This window comes from Polyodon spathula, chromosome 1 (genome assembly GCF_017654505.1).
Source record: "Polyodon spathula isolate WHYD16114869_AA chromosome 1, ASM1765450v1, whole genome shotgun sequence".
Lineage (NCBI taxonomy): Eukaryota > Metazoa > Chordata > Actinopteri > Acipenseriformes > Polyodontidae > Polyodon > Polyodon spathula.
The window spans coordinates 31,087,219-31,103,096 of NC_054534.1; the positions used below are offsets into that span (position 1 = coordinate 31,087,219).

Consider the following 15,878-nt stretch of genomic DNA (forward strand, 5'->3'; position numbering starts at 1 on the left):
AATAAGTATATTAATATAATTTACATTGAATACCCTTATATACCAGAATATACCAGTGCTTCAACCTGCGTAAAGCCAAAGAAGTCCAACCTACCAAATCATATAATATACAATGATGAGTATTCAATCTTATATTTGTATTGTACCTCAATGCTGCATGGTATAGCGAGTCCAGTTTACTTAAAGTTGATGGTGATGCAAACCTATATACTGCATCACCATTGTCAATTTGTGGCAAAAACATACAAGCAATAAGCCGATTATTTTTTTTGTTTGTTTCCATAACATATATAACATGTGCATATCATAGTGACGTTTATAGCGTATTCCCATGCCCAACAGACGAGTGTGGAAACATGCCTCTGTCCAGCACACTGCCTTCCTTCTGTTCCTTTAATACGGTCCTATTAGCATATGGTAATGCATTGGCAATTAGAAACATGAGATGCAAATGCATTCTAAATGGACATTCAGTATGCACATAGTACAGTCAAATTTGAATTGGGAGAAAGCCCTAATTTGTCTGAATATACCAATATCTGCGCGATAATTATGATGCCCTAGTTCCAATAACTGCGCACCACTAGTTCCAGTAACTGCGCACTGCTGGCTCAAGTAGTGTCGGTAGTGTGTTTATATATACAGTGTTCTTCACTGCTCCACAGGCATATATTTTACTTCAAAAACATACAGCTATGTCGGATTAGCTGGCCTTTAAAGAAGCCTATATAGTATTTCCTCGTGATACAATACTGTCCATATTCATTAAAACAGTGGCGTTATCAGTTCATTAATTTGAAAACTCGGCGCCTAGCTATGGTGCCAGTTGTGTATTTGAATGGTCCATATGTATGTGTGCATGATATATTGTGTGGTCTTGTCTGCTGTTGTATCGGTACATACTGTGGCAACACCAATGATAGCAGATTGTCAGGGTAATGCCATTACTAATGGTGACTGTCCATCATTCTGCATTCTCGCTTGGCTGTTGTGTGCAGTTGCTATATTGGTAGTGAATGCGCAGACGGTTTTGCGAGGCACAAACAGATTTTCGAATTGCTCAAAAAACTGCAATATTCCAATGTCGCGCAACTGCTTTGTGCCATTTTGGAATATCTCTCATTTTGTGCCAAAGCACAATTTTTTTGCGAGGCATAAATTTAGCGAGGGGATTGCTGCGAAGATCGAAGATCGAAGATCGAAGTTCGAATTTTGGGCCCTACATGTAGTGTATCTGTTAACATTTGTGCTCCCTTCCTATTATATGAATAAGACCCGCTTTCAGACTACTATTTAGCCAGAACTGGTCTGTTTTACAGAAACATCACAATATCAGCATAGCATTTTCATGGATTGACCCTTGAGGTTTTTAGGTTAGCCTACTGGTACTTGTTTAATGTTAGTTTCTGTATGGGTGAGTGAACAATAGCAAAGCTGTTCTTGTGATTATCTGACACCTGCTCTTGTTGTTTTGTTTTTTATGTAAAATGTATTGTGTAAATATACTGTATACTTATCTATGATCTCCCTTCATGCATTTGTTCCATCTCAAAAGTCAACATGAATATACATATGGAAAGAACAGGTTGAGTCATCTGTAATGCTCTCCTAGGTTATTGTTTTCAAACTAGTTTATTATTCCAGTTTAAAGGTTAAAGAACAGCTTCATTATTGATTGCTTTGGGATTATTAGCTGTGGCAAGCAGAAGCATTAATTATCTTTGCAGTATGGTGTGAGTGTTATGTAGGAAACAATTGTTTACCCTGTGTATCGGTGCTTTACAGCACGCTGTCTATGCACATTCAGTACAGTCATTTCATGCCAAGTGCATGTGATGGGTCAATGTGGCAAAGTGGTTGGTAAGGGGAACAGATGTCGCGGTGATGCGGTGCAGGAGTGATGAACAGACAACAGTGATTCAGTGAATAAGTGCTTTATTGCTCTTTTCCAGGTCTGGCGACCGTCAAAAATAATAAATCCCCGGCAATACACAACAATGTGTAAAGCACGGGGATAATGAAAACAAGGGCACAGTCCCGAACAAAAACAACGGTACGGTCACCAGTCCTAGGTGATCGAAAACGTGCAGGTGCTCAGTGCAGTGGTGCTCCGGATAGTGCTCTCCTTTCGACAGCTCCGGAGATGTGCGTTAACTGTCTATTAGTGCGACAAAGACAGACAATTACAGACAGACAGAAAATAACACACAGCACGTAAAACACTCTTCACAAATACTCTGAGAGCTCCTCTCTCAGTCCTTCTCGCCTAACGTTAACCCAAACGAAGGAGAAAATCAGCGTTACCCTGGCCCCTATATGTAATCCCGCATGATATCGAGATAAACGGTTGCAGCTGCCTCTCGTTTGCCTTTCAAATCAATACGGTCTTACAACAGAGTCGCGGTTCCCTCCAGGCTGACCCACTTCCCTGACCCGGAAACGAACTGTCAGGCCAGCCCTTCCAGATACTTCTCCTCCCGTTCTTTAGCGCCCTCACAGGTCGGGAGGAAGATTCATCACCAGAACTCATCTTTCCGTCACAGTCAACCATCAGGTCATTTAGCTGGTGTATATATAAAAAAGAAAAATCCCATATTTCACCAACTACCAGTTGTTCGAAATATAATGCCCCTTGCAGATTGGGGGTAAGGGGCCTTGTGGAGCAATGTTGTATGGCAAGAACCAATAGAACTACAGCTGTGGTTATTACAGAAAAAAAAACAAAAAACAACTTGACATTCAAATATGTACTTTGTTAACTGTTTAATATCCCGTGTGAGTTCTGGTTTATTTGTGTAGTATTGTGTCTGCTTAAGATCATTATTTGCAATGCTTTATAAGGCTCCCAGCTTCAACCACTGGGCCTGCTTCTGAAAAGACTTCTTGGTCTTGGTGATCTATTGTTAAATGATACTGACCTACTTTGGTATGGTTAAGGATGTACTTACATACTTGCAGAATTTCTAAGTATCCCTGAAAGGAAATGTTAATAGAGGCAACAGAATATAAAAGCAAAACCTTTCAGAAACACAAACCCCCGCTTTTCTTCTCCCATCCGTTGCATTGATTTAAATTGCCAGGTTGTTGCCTTTATTGTATGAGCAAAGAGGAGGTGGTCCCGCCTTCAAACAGGTAGGAAATACAGCACAGTCATTTTAAATACTGTTGTGCTTTTGACAGACAGTTTTATTGTTATTGCAAACTTGTATTAATATTAGTGATTTATGAATATATGTACAATACTTATGCAACCAGACAGCATTGGTAGAAGATCAGAATATATCATTGGTAGTAGCCAGCAATAAACTGGAATTGGCACATTTGGGGGACTTTGCAATTCATACGTTTTGGCTGTATTTCTCTGACTTTTCTATGTTTAATGGGTAGTCAACATACATAGATACAGATAATATATCCTACGAGGTAGCTTTTACATTTTAAGTTCAGTTTACGCATTAGTATCCCCTTGCATGTATGTCAGTGTACGTAATGATCTCTTGAAGAAATGAGCTTGCTAAATTAGAAGTATTTTCTGTTCAGTTTGTGAAACTCGTATGTTTGCAGCACATCTTTATTTACCCGAATGTGTTGTTTGAAAGATGTTTGTGTTTGCAGATGATACTGTTACCTTGGTTACACTGATTGTGAAGTGAGGGAGAGAGTTTTTTTTTTTTCCTGTTTGGATTGCCCTGGTGCAAGCATACCGTGGGAGAAAATTGCACTGAATCACAGTAAAAAAAACAATGACTATATATATATATATATATATATATATATATATATATATATATATATATATATATATATATATATATATATATATATGTATATATATATATATATATATATATATATATATATATATATATGGATAGAATGGGCTGCTCATATAAATAATATAGATGTCAAATGTATGAAATTACCTTCATTTACAGGAATGAGGATTTCTGTACATTCTGAACTCTGTGTCCATACTAAGTTTAACCACATTAGTTCACGTGGTTCTGCAGATAGTCTTCATGAACTATTCAGAGGCGTAAAATCCAGAAAAGGTCCGGTGAGCCGGATTCTGATGTTAAGGAAGGCCCATACCAATCTTCAACACAGGCTGATAAACACCTCAACATATAGATGGAATGTACAGTAAGTGTGACTTGAGAAAGGATGCCTACAACAAAACAAATGCACACTTTACCAAGGTTATCAGATCACCAAATTCAAATATGTATTGTTTATTTATACTTCCTAGATCCTTGGCCAGTCTTTCATCTCTTCTTCACAGCAACACCTGTTTGATGCTGCACTGAGCTCTGAAAATCCATATATAAATGTATTGAATAACATGAATAAATAATAAGAGCCTGCTGTGGCTGAGTTGCAGGGCTATCATAAAAGACAAACAATCTGAAGCTAGTTTGTAACCTTTTAATAAAACAGACTCTATATTATTGTATTCCTGTTATTGATAGTAAAGGTACAGTAGTGTTGATTTGAGATGTTCTTGATCTGTAAGTTCTGCTGTATTTCCGATCTCCACAGCATCCATCGGTAACATCACAGTAAATGATATACCATATAGGGATGTGCTTTTGGTACATTTTTAAGAACGTTTAACCCTTTCGCTGCTAGGGCTTTTGGAAACCTCAATGATTTGGGACTGAATCATTTCAAAGTCAAATTTCTTTAAAGGAAAACCTATATAGTTTTTTTTCGGCACAATCTGAACTTCAGTGATGATGTGGGCATATCTGGTCAACTGATTGAGATACTGCAGATTAAATATAAAATAAAATAAAAAATACATATTATATGCAACTTTAAATCCATGGAAAAAGTTATTTCTTAACATGGTACGTGTCTCACATTGCCAGTATGTTGACCTGTATATAAAGAAAAACAAATTCTAACAGTTATGTTTCTGTCAAATAAACATAAAAAAAGAACACAGCTAGGTCAAATGATCTTTGTGCTTTTCTTAGTGTGAACTTTGGGGCATGTACAAACTATGTATTTTCTAAAACTAGATAAATGCAAAATTGAAACTGTATGACATTGTTTTGCTTGGAATAAAAGTGCAGCATGCGAGTGACTACCTTATATGACCCCTTTGCACATACTGTATCAAAGGAAGCTAGAAAACTATATACATTCTGAAACTCTAGGTTGTGAAGATTATAATGGTACTAGACTCATAAACATGAGATGAACTTGAACCCCTCTTGCAATGCATAGTATAACATGCCCAGTAATTTTCAAAATATTGATGTTAACCATACAAAAATAAATATGCAAAAATCACAAAACTTCATATTTACTCCCAGTGTTGTGCCACAAAAGCTGGATACATGAACTACAAATGTACTTAGATTTTCACAATCTGCAGGTTCTAAGGTTTGCAGGGATTAGGGCTGCTACAATTAAATTGAAAATCAATTTATCGATCGATTCCATTCCTCATTATATACGTAAATATAAATACTGGATAATAGATTCAATAATTACAATACAGTTTATCAGCGAAACTACACTGAACGCCCTGGGAGGGAGGGGGGTTACAATCATCAATATGTATTCCAACGATTCGATTTTGTTTGTCCAGTTAATCGATTGCTGTTAGGAGGCGTAACTGACAGCCCTAGCAGGGATACCAAACATGTTTACTTTTACATGAGGCTCCTGGCTTTTATAAGGCTCAAAATAAGACATGTCCTGGCAGGCATTTTCTATGATAATTCTGCCAATGTTGGCGTATGCAACCTCCCCATATTTAACATGGCAAAACTCCATGTGGGCAGCAAGGTAACCACAGAGAACCATATTTTTCTTAATCCCCATAAGTTACAGAATTCAGTGATAGATAACACCAACCTCCACCCCTAAAGTCTGTTACCCATAACCCCCTTTGAAATTAGGCAAAACTACTTAAAAAGTGGTAAAAATTACACAATTTTATATTTTGTTCCACAATTGTGCCCTAAAGAATACATACATCGAATGCAAATGTAGATTTCCATGTGATGCATGTGGTCCCAGTGTTCTTTGCTACTGTAGGAACTGGGCAGCATACCTGTTAGTGAGGAAATGCTGGAAATACTGCAGAGGGGTGAAGCCAGCAGTATCCACCTTTTGGACCTGGAGTACCGATAAAGCGTGGCATGTCCAGCTGTACATTATTGAGGTGGTCCAGTTGTACACTGGCACATATTTCCTTGGCCTCCTGGGGTGTGCAGGCTGTTTCTTAGACTCACTTTCTGGATTTCTAACAGGCTCTTCCTCGGTGACATCAGTCAGTGGGGTAAAAGTCAGTGCCAAGGTCTGACTCGGAGTCACTGTCAGTTTTCATCATCATCCTTGCCACCACCACCTCTGTGCGCAGTTTTGCGTGAAATTTAATTTACGGTAGTTATTGCAATATATAGCAATCAATGAAATAAACATAACACAATAGCAAAAAATATTTTAATAATAAAAATATGGAAATTAACTGTACAGTCGCAAATTTCTGATAACTACAAAAATTCAGAAAATCAGTAGGATAGCGCTGGCAAATATATAACAATTATTTCACAAATAAAAAAAAATGAGGTACATGTATTAGAACTAGAGTCGACTTCCTGGATTCCAGACAGAAAAACACAAATACTGCTTTTTACTGCCATCAGTAACTCCAGCCACAGTAATTTCTGAATGATTTCATTTCAAATGGTGGCACATTGAACGTGTTTCTATGGTACAGCAATTTTGTTTGGCATAATTATTTACATACCACTGTTTTTTCATCCGGTTCCTCAGAGTACTTCCAAACATGGCTTTGCTTCGTTCCCTTGTTTATAGATTCCATTTTATTAAAAATATATAACACACTTCAGAAAAAAATGCTTGTCATTAACTTTCTATATGCCATACCATGCCTACTACAGCATGAACACAGAGTGCACCAATGAAGCACCAGATCGACCGAGAATAAAACCCACCCCAGTGTCAATCTTTATGTCAATCTTTATGTTGCACCAATTAGAAAAGCTCTAGTCAATTGCCAAATCCCTTGCTTCTCAGCAGTTGGATACGTGACAGACTGACTGTATATGATCATAAATTACTAAAATGAACACATTAAAAATATGCGTATGGTGAAATGTGTCACATGACTGATTATACGTCTAGCATATTCTTCAATGTTTGGCGTCTCTGGCGTTTTAAGTTTAGCCGTTTCAAATTCCTATCCCTAATACTGTAGTGATTAAATGTGTACATTTATTACATTTGTCCCATTTGGTGGTATAAATTTGTGGTGAGGTGTGGTTAAAGCTGTTTTAGGTAAAAAATGAGTCATCGCCACAGTAATAGCTCACCCCCACCTCCAAGATCAGCAAAACACTACAGAACATATGCTGATTTGTTCTTGCTGTCTAGCTCAGCACAGCACAAGCACAATCATTAATATTTCACTGCGTGGAAGAGCACTGAGAGCTTGATTTTGTAACTGAGACTTGACTGCATCAAGGTTAGCCTGTTTAAGATAGCTAATGATTGTAAAACTTCGGTCGCCACAGCATCCTGCCAGAAAGAAATTGTACACAAGGGATGTGTACTGTAACTTACAAAAAGAGTAGTTTTACATTTTTAATGAAGGTTTCCAGAATTACATCTTTTCAAGGGAGGGTGTATTTGTTCAGTTTACTGCAGACAACACATATCCCATTTGGATTACTCTGGATTTGCCACGTTTCAAATCGAGTGTAATGCATTCAGTGCAGGTACACAGCATTTGAAAGGAAATTCATTTTGTACTCAGGCAGTCACAGTAGTGGCAGATTAAGTAATAGGTATGTGTTTTCATGGTTTAGTTATGCTAATGTAAAATGAAATACAGTTAGGTGATGATTTCTCAGAGTACAATTTAGATGGCCTGGTAATACTGAACACACTGTAATATGCACAGCACTCTAAAGGTGTTTCAGCTCTTGAGTATTGTGATTGTTTAAGCCAATAACGATTTAACGTTTGTTGTTGACACTTGTTTAGGATTCACCTAAACCATGCAGTCCTCAATACAGTACTGGCAGTGTCTAGGGGGAATGCAACACCTGCCATCCTGCCAGGCTCTCTGCATCGTGTCTCTGTATCTTTTCACTCAGCAGACACTCGGCTGGTGTTAGTGTAGTGAGTAATCATTAAATATAACTGAACTTCAGTAGGACAAGAAACCAAAGAGACACTCGGGATGTAAAGTAGGTAACCAACTATTTAATAATAGCATATAGTAAAATAATCTTTCATGATTTTCGACACCTTTGTCATATTCTTGTAGCATGTCTTGACAATCTTTTGAAGTTGTTGCTCTGGTAACTCTTTGCCATTTGCACAGCAACCTAGTCAACAATAACGCATTTACCAGCATGTTTTTATCCGTCATTGAATTTCACAGTTTATAAGAACATAAAGTTTACAAATGAGAGGAGGCCATCTGGCCCATCTTGCTCGTTTGGTTGTTAGTAGCTTATTGATCCCAGATCAATAAGCAGCTTCTTGAAGGATCCCAGGGTGTCAGCTTCAACAACATTACTGGGGAGTTGATTCCAGACCCTCACGATTCTCTGTGTAAAAAAGTGCCTCCTATTTTCTGTTCTGAATGCCCCTTTGTCTAATCTCCATTTGTGACCCCTGGTCCTTGTTTCTTTTATCAGGTCGAAAAAGTCCCTTGGGTCGACACTGTCAACACCTTTTAGAATTTTGAATGCTTGAATTAGGTCGCCACGTAGTCTTCTTTGTTCAAGACTGAACAGATTCAATTCTTTTAGCCTGTCTGCATATGACATGCCTTTTAAGCCCAGAATAATTCTGGTCGCTCTTCTTTGCACTCTTTCTAGAGCAGCAATATCTTTTTTATAGCGAGGTGACCAGAACTGAACACAGTATTCAAGATGAGGTCTTACTAGTGCATTGTACAGTTTTAACATTACTTCCCTTGATTTAAATTCAACACTTTTCACAATGTATCCGAGCATCTTGTTAGCCTTTTTTATAGCTTCCCCACATTGTCTAGATGAAGACATTTCTGAGTCAACAAAAACTCCTAGGTCTTTTTCATAGATTCTTTCTCCAATTTCAGTATCTCTCATATGATATTTATAATGTACATTTTTATTTCCTGCGTGCAGTACCTTACACTTTTCTCTATTAAATGTCATTTGCCATGTGTCTGCCCAGTTCTGAATCTTGTCTAGATCATTTTGAATGACCTTTGCTGCTGCAACAGTGTTTGCCACTCCTCCTATTTTTGTGTCGTCTGCAAATTTAACAAGTTTGCTTACTATACCAGAATCTAAATCATTAATGTAGATTAGGAATAGCAGAGGACCTAATACTGAACCCTGTGGTGCACCACTGGTTACCACACTCCATTCTGAGGTTTTTCCTCTAATCAGTACTTTCTGTTTTCTACATGTTAACCACTCCCTAATCCATGTACATGTGTTTCCTTGAACATAAACAACCTACACAGAGGTGTAACACTTTACATATTGGAATATTTTAACTAACTTTCAAAAAGTGTTGTTTTAAAACCTTACATTTCCCTTTTTTTTGTAACACTTCGAAATAGGTTGATCATTCCCCATTTGTTTGCTCAGGCAAAACATTGTTCAAGGGTATCCAATAACGAATGCTGTTCTGAACTTTTGGTTAGTGATCTTTAACTCTTTCTAAACTGCAGACCTCTAGAATAAAATATACTGTATAATCTAGCCTTTCTTGTTTTGTGTACAAGTGTGAAAAACTGTTGTCACCCATCAGATTTCTTAATCATTTAATAAAGGTCATTTCTACATTATTAGTGATGAATGAGCAGTTTTTATTAACTGATTTGCAAAAACAAGCCTACTGTATACTTAAGTATCCAGGAAATGCCAATTCATGAGATTTACAAAAAGAAAAGGAGAAATGAACAAAATGCAAAAACTAATTTTACTCTTGCAAGTTTCCAAATTAGATTTAAGAATATTGCTAATGTTTTATTGGTGCTGTACACACAATGTAGCAAGCCCAGAACTAAAAAATAAATGAAATACAGTATTGATATGGATGGATGCCTGTGCTCAAGGGCTACTCCCTTTGCATAACTTTAGGTTGAGCAAATGTAACCCTTCGAGTAACGTTTGTGTAATCTACCCTATGGTTTTATTTGAGGAGTTATTGCAACATTCAGTATTTAACCCTGGCACTTGACCTCCAGAGATGTTTTTTGTCTATATTTAAGTATTTAAGTCACGTCTGTTTGGGGGATATTTGTTTGTCTATCCGTCTGTCTATCTGTATAAAAAAAAAAAAAAAAAATGTAATGTGCCTATGTAGGATCTAGAACTTGATAATCTAGATGTTGCTGATCGCTTTCATTTGTATGTATAGCTGTGGCAGGGGGGTGTATAATATGTCACACATTCTTGTTTATGACTGGTGGCAATATCCATAATAACTATCATTACCATTGTATTGTTTAATATTCATATTCACTTTGTGTGCTGTACTGTATGCTTAGTCATTATTGTAGTTAAATGGCACTACCAGGAGGAATTAGGTCAGATTTTGAGCACTGTATTCTGTGTTTGCTGTATGATTAGTGTGACCCAGTCCATTGCATTGCTGATCGGTGTCATTTTTAGCCACGTTTTTAATATATTTAGCACAACGTAACTTCATTGTCAAGTATTATGTTGTTTTCTTAAAAAATTGAGGCCAAGTTATCTTTTGAACAAGTAATGTAAACTGGATCCAGGGAAGATCATTTCCTTTTATTGATTTGCCACTACAAATGGTAATCTATTTTTCTGAAATACAGATGCAGTGTATACAGACAGTATATATTTCAGTGATATTTAAGTAGGTTGTACAGGTACCACTAGTGTTGCTTAATAACTTTTTATCTACAAATTGCATCTAATAAAAGAATGAGAATCATGTCATAAAACACTGGCTAGCTCACCATGAGAATTATTTTAAACATTATTCATTTTAAACACCAAAAATAAAAAAATGCTATGAATCTAAACTTTGGTTAGTTTGACTGGGATTGCTTAACACTCTCTACTTCCCAACTACTGTCTATCTATGAGATGAACCTTAGTGGTTGCTAGGTTACAGTTAATCATTACAGCTTTCTACATAATAAACCAATTAAAGTTATGCACTTAAACTAACTTTGGTATAGATAGGGTAGTTGGTTACAGGTTATTAGATACAGTTTTTCTCTAATTTGTTTCACCATTGTTGGAATACCCCTAATACATGAATCGCATGCTGTAGGATATTTACATTGATGTCACTTTTTAGATAAATATCATAGCTAATAGCCGGGAAATCAGCTGTGCTACACATTACATATCCTTTAGAAATGTTTGTCGTACATTTGTAACCACACAATTTGTAATGCATGGCAAAAATCTTCACTTTGAAGTTTCTGCATATTATAACAGTGCTGTTTTGCCACTAGGAGGTTTGATTTTTTTTTTTTTTTTTTAAATAAGATAATGAGAATTAAATACATAATTCATGATGGAAGTATTAAATGTGTCATTGAACCATCAATAAGCCTGGAATCATGTACCCTTCTTGCTGACGGAAATGTCAGTGTTCTGGTTATACTGGAAAGCTGTCCTTCATATTGTGTCCGTCAGCTGTTGATTTCATGTTGAAAGGCAAGGCATTGTGTAAAGAGCTGGTTTTACATGTTTTTTTTGTCCTAAGGGCTTTGGAAGTTGCTGTTTTCTTTTTTTTAGTTTGCTTTGCCTCTGTTTACAGTACATGTTTTTTCTGGTTTTGGGGCTTAACCCTAGAATTGCCAGATTTTCAAACTACCTAGAACCACCACATGGGCCATTTTGACCCATCCATTTTTAAGCTGCTTCGTTATGAAAATGAAAGACATACTTTAGGATTGTGAACAGGCTGGCTGTAGTGGTGTCGTCCTGCCAGAAAGAATCACACAAGCAGGCAGTAGGTGTTGAAACAGAGACGCAATGTCATCGCTCAGTGTTTTTAATGACAAATAAAAAGGTTTAAACAAAAACAGCTCACTGCACTTTAGGCTAAAATAAACAGACAAACAAAACGTAGTAACACTAAACGAAACAGTCACTAACAAACAGGACGAACACTAAAAAAACAAATATTGTGCTGATCTAGTTCAGCACGTATGGCAATTGTTACTTTAAAGCTTACTCCCAACTTTCTCTCCACACTGAACACCCAAAACCGAGTGAGTGAAACGTGCATCTATATATACTGTTGTGCCAGGATTCAATTACTAATTAATTATTCACTTGAATTCCAGCACATGAACTAATTTGTGCAACCCCGTGCTCACATATTATTAAATACTTTTTAAATGCACATGAAGTGCAATCCCCCTGCCTGAATACAGCTGTATATTTTAAATCACTCGTGCTACACAGACCTGTTTATATCCCGTGCACCAATACCTATACACCAACATTAACACACCACACGCAACACATAACACAAAGTACACACATAGGCGGGGCACTTTGCCACATGGATACAACTCAAAGGTTTTAATAATGAACATCATATCTAACATTTGCATTGCAGAAACACCATATTTAAATGGAAAATTAAACATAAAAGGCAGCACAGTTTTTTTTTTTTTTTTTTTTCACTGAGGCTCCCCTGTTCAGCTGTCTTGGGCACTGTAGCCCACTATATACTCTTCTTAGGAAAAGTGACAAACCCATAATAAACTTAATCTAAATTGTTCTTTTATTCACTTGAATCTTTTCATTTTTTATCTTGTAAAATACATCCCATGGCCCCCTCAGGACTGTTGCCCACAGGTTGGGAACCCCTGCTTAAGAGGTCATACAAAAATCCTCAATTATAGCAGTCATACGTAGCGTGCTATTTTATGAAAAATACTCTGTTTTGGGTTTTTTTTTAATACATGATTTTATATTTCTAATCCCATTTGAATTCAGATGTACTCTCACACAGTCAGTTTAGTACGTCCTCCCTTGCACACCAGGATGCTGATTGTATTATATTTAAGAAAGGAAACGAGGACGGGCCGCACACAGTTATAAGCTTAGGAGCGAAGGCTGAGGATTCCCAGTCTTAGAGAACCTGACAGAATTTCACACTGTGCTGTAGTGTTTTGAAGAGTGGCTGGTTGCTGCTTGTTAATGCTTGAATGTCACCTTATTAAGGGGAGGAAATCAGTTACAGTAGCAGGGTGCTTGCTGCTGACTGGTGCTTCATTGTGGAAACTCTCAATTACCCTTTCCTGTTACTACACATAGGACTTACTGTTGAAGACAAGTCCATATTAAAAATACTTATAATGATGAAAATCCTGGAAGTTACTGGATATACGAGCACTAGATAATACTGTGGAAAAAACAATGAAAGCAATGTTTGTATATATTTTTTGTATTTCTACTTTCAAATAATGTTGTGTAAATAAGCCTAACAAGGCCCATCCTGAAATATAGTCCATGTCAGCCTAGTGTGTGTCTGTCCTGCAATTACTCCTAGTCTCTACATTCTGAGAGATAACAGGCAAATGCCACGACTCGGTGGTCTATATCAGTCAGCCCTGTTGTGTGCTGTGGACTGCAGTACTGTGAGGTACTGTCTAATCACTTATTTCCATATACCTCAGTACACTAGTCAGCAGTACTAACAAGTATTGATCTTTTGATTAATCAAAGACTCGTAGTACTTGAATGTTTGTGTGGAATTCAGGTGTATTTATAAACATTTCTTTTTGGACAAAACCTTACCCTTCTTCATTTCTCAGTGATGCAAATGTGTACCTTTTTTTGTTAGTTAAGAACCACTTAAGTAGCTATGTTCTAATCACAAAGAAAACCAATGGAAAGGAATGAGTTTGTTCTCTCTAATTATTCATCTTGGGGGAGGGGAGGAGAGGTGGCGTTAAATATAATCAGAAAATGGAACGGTTTAGGAAAAGAGCTTGTCAAGTATGTAGCCTAGCCTCCTCTCACACAAATGGCTGCAAGTAACCCCATGTCCACCATACGCTGCTTATACAGATTGGTAGACATGAAATCCACCACTGTTTTGATTGACTTAAAACTAGGGGTTTTAATCGATTATATATAGCAGGCTAATGTTCCTATTGAAGTAGGTTACTATATATTTATTATCATTAAAAAGTTATTGTTCTTTGTTGAAATTAATGTTCATCTTTCATATTTTGTTGTGTACTATTCATTTAATCAAACCAAGTAGTGTAAGAAGTTGCTTATTTGTGTATAAAAAAAACAACAATAAAGTTGCAGCCAGTGTCATCTTACTTAAAGACACCCAAGCTAAAATCGTAAAGTAGTTTAAAATAGGCTACAAACGTGGCAGCGGACTGTCTCTCTTTAGCGCACGCAAGAACTTGCAGGCTTGATATAACTGTGTTGAGAATTTAAAAAGAAAGTATTTTATGAGGTTTTTAACTAGAGGTACCGGGAGTATGACACTGTGCACGTCCAGAGGTTCCGGGACTGTCCCCAGGCAAGCACCGGCACAAATTAAGCACTGATAATAGGTAACGTTATTGTTACTTGTAGTGTATGCAATCTGTTACTTTTACGCTACTGTAAACAGTGATTGCCTGTTCTCATCTAGCAGGACTGCATAATTTAAAAGCTTATATTAAGTTTACACTGTGATGTACTCTCTGGTGAATTCTTACTCTCTTTCTTTTAGACATGGCATTTGACTGAAGGAAATGCAAACTGACAATACAGCTCAAAAGAACATGTCAGATTACTGTTACTCAATATACAGGGTGATTAGAAAGTAAGCTCACCACATCAATGATATGGTGCGTTGATGTGATAAACTTACTTTGTAATCACCCTGTATAAGGAGATAAGAATGTATAACGCAGGTCAATTTTAACTGGTTTATAATGACATAATGCCAAAAGGCCTTATGTAAGAGACTCCATTTTTTCTTCTTTATTCAAATCCGATTGAGATTTTTTTTACATATTTGAATAAGGTATTTTTAAGAGGTTCCCTGTTTTCTGCTAAACGTACTATGTGGAATTGGTTTGGGCATGAATTGCTATTCCCCCGAATTAGAGGCAGATTTTATTTTTTGATATTATTGAAGTGTGTCCATATCTGAATGGGATGGAAAGCTATCGCACTAATTAGGAGGACGATACGAATATCCTAAGAGCAGGGTAGTTTCTGCCAGCACCGTGTTCATTTGGAAAAGAATGTCATTATTTAATTATAGTATGCAAAGAAGAGCCTTACCTTAAAGACATTATTTACAAAAAAAAAGGGAAATATTAAATATTATAGCTGCTTTGGGGTGTTTTACCATCACGCTAACTAAATAACTGACTTCCTCACCAACAGCGATATCTAAACCTAAACTTTTCAGTGCACAGCTCTTTGTCTGTGCAGAAACACCAGCGACATTTCATATCATTACCCATGTAGGTTGCTGCTTCATTTGCTGCCTTACATAGAATGTCCATTTTGATTTTCCGTACTTCATAAATCACTACCCCTCCTATGATTACAGGCACCAAAATGGAAAAAGAAAAACTAAACTGGCTAAAAACATGACAATAGGTGGGGCTTTTTTTTTTTTTTTTTTTTTTTTTTTTTTTTTTAAAGTCTATTACATAGGCGGGATGTCATTTTTATTGCTTTTGGCACTTAATAAACAGTTTGAGACCCTAGATTACTGTTGATGCAGGCTGTATTGTGATGCTCTTGTGTCTGCCGCTGCTGGGTTTGATTCACTGAAGTGTCTGCAGAGTCTGTTGCTCGGTCGATTTCGCAAAGAGAGTACGTTGGTTTAAATTAAGGCAGGTGGTTCTTATTTGTTAA

The 15,878-nt window shown here is 36.9% G+C and overlaps 1 protein-coding gene across 1 annotated transcript in view; it reads left to right on the forward strand.

Annotated features, from left to right (window-relative positions):
- The window catches only part of LOC121317212 (death-associated protein kinase 1-like), a 76,509-nt gene that overhangs the window by 15,724 nt on the left and 44,907 nt on the right, over window positions 1-15,878 (forward strand). The window lies entirely within an intron of this gene.